The 9,876-nt window shown below is 42.6% G+C and overlaps 1 long non-coding RNA gene across 1 annotated transcript in view; it reads right to left on the reverse strand.

Moving 5' to 3' along the window:
* LOC112434219 (uncharacterized) overlaps positions 1–5,994 on the reverse strand; it is a 48,467-nt gene extending 42,473 nt beyond the window's left edge. Inside the window, exon 1 of the long non-coding RNA XR_013100471.1 lies at positions 5,325–5,994. This is a non-coding gene — a long non-coding RNA (uncharacterized LOC112434219). The remainder of the gene's footprint in view (positions 1–5,324) is intronic.
* Between the last annotated feature and the right edge of the window lie 3,882 nt (positions 5,995–9,876).

Genomic DNA, 9,876 nt, shown 5'->3' on the forward strand with positions numbered 1-9,876 from the left:
CCCAGTCCAAATATGGTGTAACAGCAGGAACGTGTGGGACATTCCTTTCTTATGACTTCATAAACTCAGCTACTGGGAGATTAATCCAGCGTGGTGTGGCAGCTTTGATCGTAGACCAAAAATGTGCGCTCCAAAAAGATCCCAGCGTAATCAAAACAGGCCGTCCTTTGGCGTCCACCGGGCAGTGTTTTGTAAATAATGTGTGTTTATCATTTATATGGGAATATAAAGAACTAGTTTTAGCTGTTCTACATAAACAGCATATCCCAAATATCATCAAAACAGAAAATTAGAATAAGAGCTTTCAAATCTAATTTATTGGCACAATTATTTCAATTTACTTAAATGTGCTCCGAGGGCTAACAGGCTGTTTAGATCACAGGGACATGTTACATAATGAAGTAATGAATGTCATTTCTAACTGTTTGATTTTAAAAAGTATGTTTGATAAATGTGGGACAAGGACAAGCATGTAATGGGATTAGTGGGGATACATTCATGGAGGAGAGGAGAAGTCCTAAAGCTAGCTAATGAAAGGACAGCAAACTAACACAGAGGAAGAGGTCAAGGCAGAACAACAAAGATTTCTTTGCAGGGTGAGATGAGGAAGGGAGGAGAGTAACCACTGTGATCACCCAGAAGAGAATGACTCAGGTCTGTGTCCAGTCTCCCCAAATCAGCATGACACAGCAAACTAAGCTACATAAATCTCTGAATTACCAGCTGAGCCACTAATCCAGGCGGTATGACACTCGCCAAACTGCTAGTTCTGTGATATTTTACCACCGAGCATAAAAGTGCTTACAGGAAAGGCCAGGAAAGAATAAGCCATGAATACAGAGTTTAAATCATAAGAATATTTTATAACGTTTAACATTACGCAGAAGCATTTCATATTCATGAAACGCTTTCAATTAAAAGAAAACATCGAAACAGGTAATAAGGACACACCCAACATGCTCAACACCCACTTTAGTACTTCCTACTCAGCAGTTTCAATTACTGGTTAAAGCAAATGTGTTAGAAACTTAAAGCACGTAAAGAATCTGCTCAAGTCAAACAAGACATCAGACAACACATCACCAAGAAGGCAAGTTTAAAGCAGTCCTACAGAAAGGTTTCAAAACTCACTCCCACAGCTTGATTCCAAGGATGTTAGATTCCTATCGGGCCTTTTCTACTGTTAATGTTTAAGCTAAATGACAACTTTGTTTGTCCACTGTCAGCATTCGAAACAACTTCTACAGGGTTTAATGGAGCACACAGATTTGACTTTTTACAAAAGCACTCAAAGAGCTGTAGTAATGAAGAATTGTATCACAGTACGTTTTGTCATATCCTGTCTAAGATGTTTTTTCTTGCATGAGCCTAAGCACTCATTTATACTCGTATCCAATACAACTGATTTCGGTTTTATGCTTCCTAAAACCCTTAAAATTCCTTGTCAACGTCTTTTAGTTTAACCAATCCTAAAGGAAATCAAGCTTTGCTGCTCTACTCTATTTCCCGTTCCCTGCAACATGTATGTGGATGCTGAATGAGACGGGTGGAGGGATGAGCGCTACATGGTTGTGTTTGAGCAGGAGGGCCGGATGATGAATGGGCTTTTATAGACATGCTGTTCGTTTACGAAGGCTTGTAGGCGATGATCTCTTTAGTGTAATATGAAAAGGAAACAGACACATCGTGATATCACAAACACAATCCTACATTTGTGCCAACCTAATAAAATAATATGCAGTACTGTGTGAAACTCATCAAGTGGCCTGAACTAAAAGTTCTCCAGCAAGTTTAGTAGCATTGCTACTTGAGATTGTTCATGTTGCAGCCAAGAACTTCACTGATGACTGCTGCCATGGTGTAAATCAGCTGGTTGGTTCCAGCGATGGTCACACTAGGGACTGTCCACTGCAGTAAAAACTCTGCATTATCACTCCGTTACCTGCTGCAAGCACTGCCACAGTCTGATTTTCTTTCATCACTACCTGAATTGTTTGACTAAAAGGAAAAAGAAATGGCAGATGTCCTTCTCTACAGGGGCAGAACTGTTGGCAAACTGTTCACCACCCCCCAACCGCCCTGTCTGTCATCACTCCACTAGCATTGCTGTTTGTAATTATATTCACTCCACTTTTACACACCTGTACATAATATCCTAAAAGCCACAAATCAACTAGAACCCTGCTCTGTTTGGTAATGAACTGTGATAAAACAAATATCCCCTGCCTATGAAAAACCATAGGCTTCCCAAGGGAGTCATGAGTTCATAATGTTCATGTTCATAAACACTGAAAGCTGACATGGAGTAGGTCCCAGGCCCTGAACTCCATAAGCAAGAAAATGGATTGATGTATAAATACACACACACATATATACAAATATATTAGGGGTGCAACGATACACAAAATTCACGGTTCGGTTCAGTTCGATACTTTGGTGTCACGGTTCGATATTTTTTCGATACAAAAAAAATGTTCATGCCTTTTTAATTTGTCAGTTATTAAAATTATAAATATATATTTGAACTCAAACGTACAGTTTTTAAATTTAATGTTGCTGAAACAACAAAGTAATAAAAAATAAATAAATCTATCTGATGGAGGAATCGCTCATCTTTGGAAAAGAGAGTTTATTACAGAGAAATGTCTCTTTCAAAATAAAAGCTATACTATACGCTTCTTCTGGGCTATATTCTCAGCAGCATATTAAACATATCAGGTCCCCATAAGGAGAATCCTGTGCTAACAGCTGTCTAAATGACTCGGGTAAAGTTTGTAGCATGGTGCTTGTTGTTTTGTCTGCTTCCACTTGTCTTTGCACCAGGATGATGTCGGAGTAAATGTGCAGTCATATTCGTTGTGTTCCCACTAGTGCTGTCAGCGTTAATCTGAAATGACCTTAACGCCACAACACGGCAAATCTCCGTTAACGAGCTACTGCAGATCGCCCCGTGCGTGGGGCTGGACGGCGTCAACACGTTAACGAGCTAACTGCGCTAACACACTAGTTCCCACCCATGTAATTGAGCATTGCGTGGCACATCCAACATACTGTTTTACTTTAGTCCATGACGCGCTTACCTTCAGGGTCATACGTCACATGAAAACCAAAATAATTCCAAACACCAGATCTGAATGAGGGTGGGGGAGGTTCAGTTTGCCATGTTGCAACGAGCTTAGCTTCTGTCTCGCTAGCTTGCGCTGCGCTCAGTGGATCTGTGCTCGACAGTGCAGCCTAGGCGGAGTAGTCGAACACAGATCCACTGAGCGCTCAACACAGACAGCATCGTCAGAAGGAAAGTTGATGAAATAAATTAAAAATATTGTATTGTTCGATACATATGTGTACTGAACCGAAAGCACTGTATCAAACGGTTCAATATCGATACGAATATCGTTGCACCCCTAATATATATACATATATATATATGTGTGTGTGTGTGTGTTTCTGTGGTTCAGCATTATGATGCTGAACCACAGAAACACACACACACACACATATATATATATATATATTAGACAGTCTTAGCTTTGCACCTATACCAAAGGCCATTCAGCCTCTGTGTTTACACTCTGCCTACACAGATGTTGGACATGAGACGACACAGGAAAAGGATTTTTGATGTGAGGTTTTTATTGAGATTTTATTTCTTTTTTTTCTGATTTGAAGTATTTATTAATGGAATAATTATTTATTTTCAAATACTGATTTATAAATATTTATTTTATTTTATTTATTTATTTTGCCTGTCCCGTTTGGCTCTTTTGCATCAGAATTGTTGTCTAAAGGCAAAGAAAGATGCCCAACGGCTTTACTTTACCAAATTGACCATCCCAGCCTTGCCATAATGGTCCATTTGATTCACCTTTTATTGTTTATTTTATTTTCACTTACTGAATATGGGACAGACTTGACTGGGGGAAAGAAGGGGAGAAAGAAAGAGAAACAGCTGAGAAGAGGGACGGGGGAGAAGGGCAAAAAACAAAAACCAACAGAATTTTCTTTTCAATTAAATTACTAGATAATAAATTACTTTTGTATTGAATAAATAAAATAACTTAAAAATGAATTTGTAAATTAATATTTTATCGCACAATTCATTGTTTAAGCAAAGAACTCTTTATTTCGATGCGCTGGATCTTCTGGTCCTCTGCACATAAGTGGATTTCCATTTAGACTTTATATAGACAACAACTCAAAGTGCTTTACAACAAGTCACATTCACCCATACGATCATCTAGTGCTGTACTTTAAACACTTTAAACACAAACACAGATACTGTGGGGAGAGGCCACAGAGGCACAGGGAGAAAACTCACACTGAAATCCAACAATTAAAGAGGAACCTTCTCGATGTAACACTACCATCCTGCAAGATGACCTGGTCCTGGGCCATCTTAATAAGCATGCTGTGCACAGTAGTTTCATATTCCTGCCAGAACAAACACCAGACAGTTTGTACACAAGGCTCAGATTCTCGCTTTGCCAGATACAGACAATAGTTTAAGATCCTAATGTCTCTGCACAGCTCTGTATGTACTGAAATATCCAACCTCAGATATTTCCTGCTCACTCTCTGCACCGCCTTAGACAACAAGTAGTTCATGCTATACATAGCATTGACTTTTCATTCCAGCCATGTGCACTCATCAGGGCATCAGTGCTGCCGTAGTAACCACACTAACACTTCCTTGCACCTGTTGAAATGGCCTCAGTCTGATCGTGCCCTGAACAAACTCACCTTTAACATCCCACACACGGACTAAATATGTGCGTGTCAATAACACGTGACAGGAGAACATGCTGGTTGTCTGTCATGGGGCTGAATTAGAAACAGAGCAGGAACTACAGTTTGTCAGATTAAGACTGATCAGGTCCAACATCCGCTCCCAGCACTGATTTACACGTTTGGTGTCACATTGAAGGAAACGCCTACTGGCCCAACCTGCATGTGTTAAACTGCTCCTGCGTGTAAACAGCGTGTCACTTACGGCTTTTTGCATCACAAGGACGCGCACTGGCGTCTCAGGGTGACTCAGATGTTTGCTGAATGAGGTGTAGACCGGACTAGGCGGGACTCATTTCACCAAAACACGAGCTTTTCCACCCACCAGTGTTTATCTGTGTGCTTATTTTAAAGAATTATTCCATCGTTATCAAATACGAAGCATTACACGCACGTCGCGCCGTTTCTGCTGAGTCAGACACCAGTGCTCCCGTGTGCTGATTCTCGGGTCCATCTTAAACTGGTGTGTTTGCGAATGAACTTCGGTAAAACGTTACAACGTTACCGGGCGCGCAGAGGGTCTCGGAGGCGTGTCGTACCTGTCGGGTGGTCGCGGGCTCCTCGTTCCCGGTGGGTGAAGGTGTTTCTCCTTCAAGCGATGCTGGGGTGACCGGAGAAGAAGCCATGTCCCCCCGACATCACCTCTCACTAAGCACCGCTCCTACTGTGACTTTCCTCGGTGTCCTCCAGCGTGCAATACGCTGCCTGGCGCAGTTTGCACGGACGGTGGACCGGTTGCGTCGCTCGTCTCCTGTGCGATCAAAGTGAGTCTTCGGCTGCACAGTGCAGCCACTGTCCCTCCTCCGGCCGGCGGACTAGTCCAGGCGAGGCGGATGACGTTGTCCCGGGTCTCGCTCGCTCTCGCACATGCAGGACTTGGCCCAGTCTGTCTTCTTCTGCCTCACTCTGCGCTCTGCTTTTCACTTCATGTCTTTTTGTTTTGTAAGGTGGCTAACACGATCACTCCTCTTCTGCCTGCAGGACTCTGTGACTGCTCTGTGCTGTGGCAGCACACTCCAGCCTGATAGTTCATTTTACAGCTTTTGGCACTGCGACGCTCTCCTCGGCTCGACAGACACAATCTCACCATGTCGGCACAATATACTGAGTGCAATCCATAACATGATTTTATCTCACTGTAACTTTTAAATCGACCAAATGTTGCGTAAATGACGTGTCACGTGACTTGAGCACATGCACACCCCCTGTCCTCACAGCAGACATTCATCTTAGCCCCCCCCCCCCTTGTGTTTTGAGATCATTGCTGCAACAAAAGGTTGCCACAGATATTTCTACATGAAACGTACTGAATCAGTTGGCACATATTTAACTATGGTTGGATGAGACCTGCACTCTGTTTTAATATAATGTTGTTTTGTTTGAGTGGCTGAAATAAAGCTAATAAAATAAATGAATACTAAAATAAAGCTGAATCGCATCACAGGAACGACACAGCCCTGTTCCTCCGGGCTGTCAATCTGTGAATCAGCAAACATGTATGATTTATTGTCATTCATTTGCTGAACAAACTTACCTCTGAACTTTGACCCTGACAATTCAATTTTATTTATATAGCGCCAAATCACAACAAAAGTCGCCTCAAGGCGCTTCATAGATACAGAGAAAAACCCAACAATCATATGACCCCCTATGAGCAGCACTTTGGCGACAGTGGGAAGGAAAAACTCCCTTTTAACAGGAAGAAACCTCCGACAGAACCAGGCTCAGGGAGGGGCGGGGCCATCTGCTGTGATTGGTTGGGGTGAGAGAAGAAAAACAGGATAAAGACATGCTGTGGAAGAGAGACAGAGGTTAATAACAGGTATGATTCAATGCAGAGAGGTCTGTTAACACAACAAGGGAGATCCAGGTTTCCCAGCTGACGAGCAGAGGGCAGCGGCTTCCACTCGTTTGAGCAGTTTGTTGCGTGACCTCCTGTCTCTCACTGAACTAAAATGCCTCCAAACAACAGCAAAATAGATGGCACTCACTCCAACGTCTTGCAGCAAAAACATTAAGTGATGGGAAGAACAGGTGATGGATGAGCTGCAGATGTAACCGGTGTGATTCTGCGTTGTGTCTGATAAAAAAGGTAAAAGAAAGAAAGACCTCCCAGTAAATAATTTGCCCACTCCAGCTCCTACGACCAAATACAAACAGTGGGGAAGAGGGTTAGTTCAACCCACCACAGCTCCCAAGCTAGCAAGGAGTATATATTCATGCTAGCATTTATGGCGCCTAAAACACATTTATGATACACACATACGACACACTTATAACATCTAACAAAAACAGGCTTAATAATGACAATAATCGAACTAAAATTGCAACCAGAAACATCCAGGTGGCTAAATATGCATTATATGTGTGTTTTAAAGTGTTGGAAAGAAATGACACCCACCTCTCCCACAGGGGGATTGTAGAAAAGGGGAGAGGCAAAAGGGGTACACTGTATTTATAGGATTGCACCGAAGAAGAAGAAAAGAACGAGGAGGGGCTCTAACTGATAATGAACACAACTACAGGCTTGGAGGTCCTAAAAGTCAGGTATAAAAGGAGCAGTTTGGGGGTTTAGAACACATTATAACAATGTGATTTATGACCCTGTTACACAGAGCCAGCAGAATGAGCTGCTGCCACCACCACAATCAATGGTGACGCCAATTTAGAAAGAGCCCCAGTTGATTCCACTCTTGCCAGATGCTGAATACACATCGTCTAAAAGTGTGTGCCATTGACCAAAGGAGGAGTGGGCTGTTCACACATGCCTGTGTTCTTATGGAGCAGTCTTTGAGGATGGCGAGTCCAGAGCTGGAGGTTTAGATCTAAGAGAGTGATCCAAAGTCAGGAGAGGATTACACCCAACCTTCAGAGATCTTCCTATAAGCCAGAACTGGAAGCAGAGCCACCTTTGGCTATGATATCTTTACTGGACCCAGTAAGTCCAGTCAAGGTCAAAAACGTGGTCAGTCCCCCATTTAGTGCCATAGATCTGAAACATAGTAAACAAAATGCTAGTAAAAAGTTACAAACATGTTCAAGTTACATGTCTACAACTCCACAACAGACATACTTTGCTACTGGTGCCAAACAGTACTGCAGTCTGTAGCTTTCCAGCCATCCTTTGAACGTCTTTGAGTTTAATGTAGCCAAAACTGGATTCAGTAATCAGTGTTTATTTACAGAAGCCGTAGAGTATGGCTGCCACATGTGAACATCAGTGACGGCTCATTTAAACTGTAGGAACGATTAACCCAACATCAGAAAAATACTTCATTTTACATTAATGTGACAAATTAACACTGCTGGGACTTTTCTGGTCCTACACTGTTCATGTCCAAGTCAACACATTGTAAGATTTACACGTGGAAGGTCATCTAAGCTGCTTATGTGGAGATTACCTTTCCTTTAACAACGACCAGTTTCTTCTTTTCAGTTTTCAGTTTTATTTGTCATATGCAAGTTAGCACAGGGTCAACATTGCAATGAAATGTGTTTGACGAGCAGCAGTCACTCGGCAGCTTGATACAGTAGGAGAAAATATAATAAAATAAAATAATAAAGAAAATAGAAAAATAGTAAGGAGCAAATATTAGAGAGACATGGTAAAAGAGAAAAGATGACTAAATATATTTGTATCTATAAATATATGTACACTAGTGATTAAATAAGAAAACCTTGAAGAGAAATATGACGGGAGGGCAGATGGGACATTGCACAGGAATGAGCAGCAGAAAATTTCAGTATTGCACTTTTAAATATAAATATCAATGACAATAAAGTGGAGTGACCAGTGCAGATTAAACAGAGTACTTGTGAAGCTGCAGGTAGCTTCTGAGTGCTGTGTTGTGTGTGTTTAAGTGTTGTGGTTGAGGTGTCGTACGGCTTGGTGGTAGAAACAGTTTTTGAGTCTTGTAGTCCGAGCAGACAGACTCCTGTAACGATGGTAACAAGGAGAACAGCTGATGTGCTGGGTGGCTGTGGTCCTTGATGATGCTGTGTGCTTTATGGAGGCACCGCTGGAGATAAATGTCCTGAATGGCAGGAAGCCTCGTGCCAGTGATGTGCTCTGCTGCCTTCACCCTCTGTAGTGATTTACGGCTGCTGGCAGAGCAGCTTCGTACCAAACTGTGATGCAGCTCGTCAGCAAGCTCTCGACTGCACACCTGTAGAAATTTGAGGTGATGTTGGCGTTCATGCCAAACTTCCTCAGCCTCCTCAGGAAGTAAAGCCGCTGGCGAGCTTTCCTGATTGTTCTCACCTCAAACACATTATTTACCCATCCAGGTGGAACATGTAGCTGTGCTCGGTTTGACAGCTTTCATCCTGGCAGCAGCGTCAGCTGAAGCATACAAGGCACACATAGATGTCACTGAGCTGGAGCTCTGGGAGAGACGTCGCCACTTTCAGGCCTTTAAACAAAGCTGTTGGAGCACAAGTCCCAAAGATTTATAGTTTCTCTTCATGTCTTCATTGTTCCTCCATGGAGAGATGTTCCAAGTAGCCTTGGCTCGAGACAGGCGTCCTGCAGGACTACCTACCAACTGTCCACTGTTTGCAGTCGTGGTAGAGTAATGTTGCCCACCAGTGACTGAAAACCATGGATTGGAGAAGAATGACAGAATTCAGTGACCTTGTGGGGCCATAACAGACAAATGACAGCAGTGTAGTGGATCAAATAAAGAGTGATGATGTTATATTTGTGACTGTAGCAGGACCGAGGCTCAAAAGGTTGCAGGCGTTGTTAATTGAGCAGAAGATGGACGGCATCAAGCCCTCTCCTCGACAGCTACAGGATCACAGTCTGCAGGTTCAGTTATGCAACGTTTTAGCATCGATGCGTGAAGTTAAGAGCAGACAGGGAGGTTATTTTTGCACTGGGCTGGAATGACTCAGTTTACCTGTCAAAGGCTATCACGGCTGGGAGAAAACCCTCAGCATTAGTAAAGAAGGACCACGGTGGCCTCTGGGTAGAAACACTGCAGAGTTCATGTGGATACGCTGCTGCATTAGGTCAGATAGAAATATCATAAAGCATCATTAAGTAAAAACGTTTATTAAGAACAAATGTTTAAATATTGTTAACGTGTT

This window comes from Maylandia zebra, linkage group LG2, assembly GCF_041146795.1.
Source record: "Maylandia zebra isolate NMK-2024a linkage group LG2, Mzebra_GT3a, whole genome shotgun sequence".
Taxonomy (NCBI): Eukaryota; Metazoa; Chordata; class Actinopteri; order Cichliformes; family Cichlidae; genus Maylandia; species Maylandia zebra.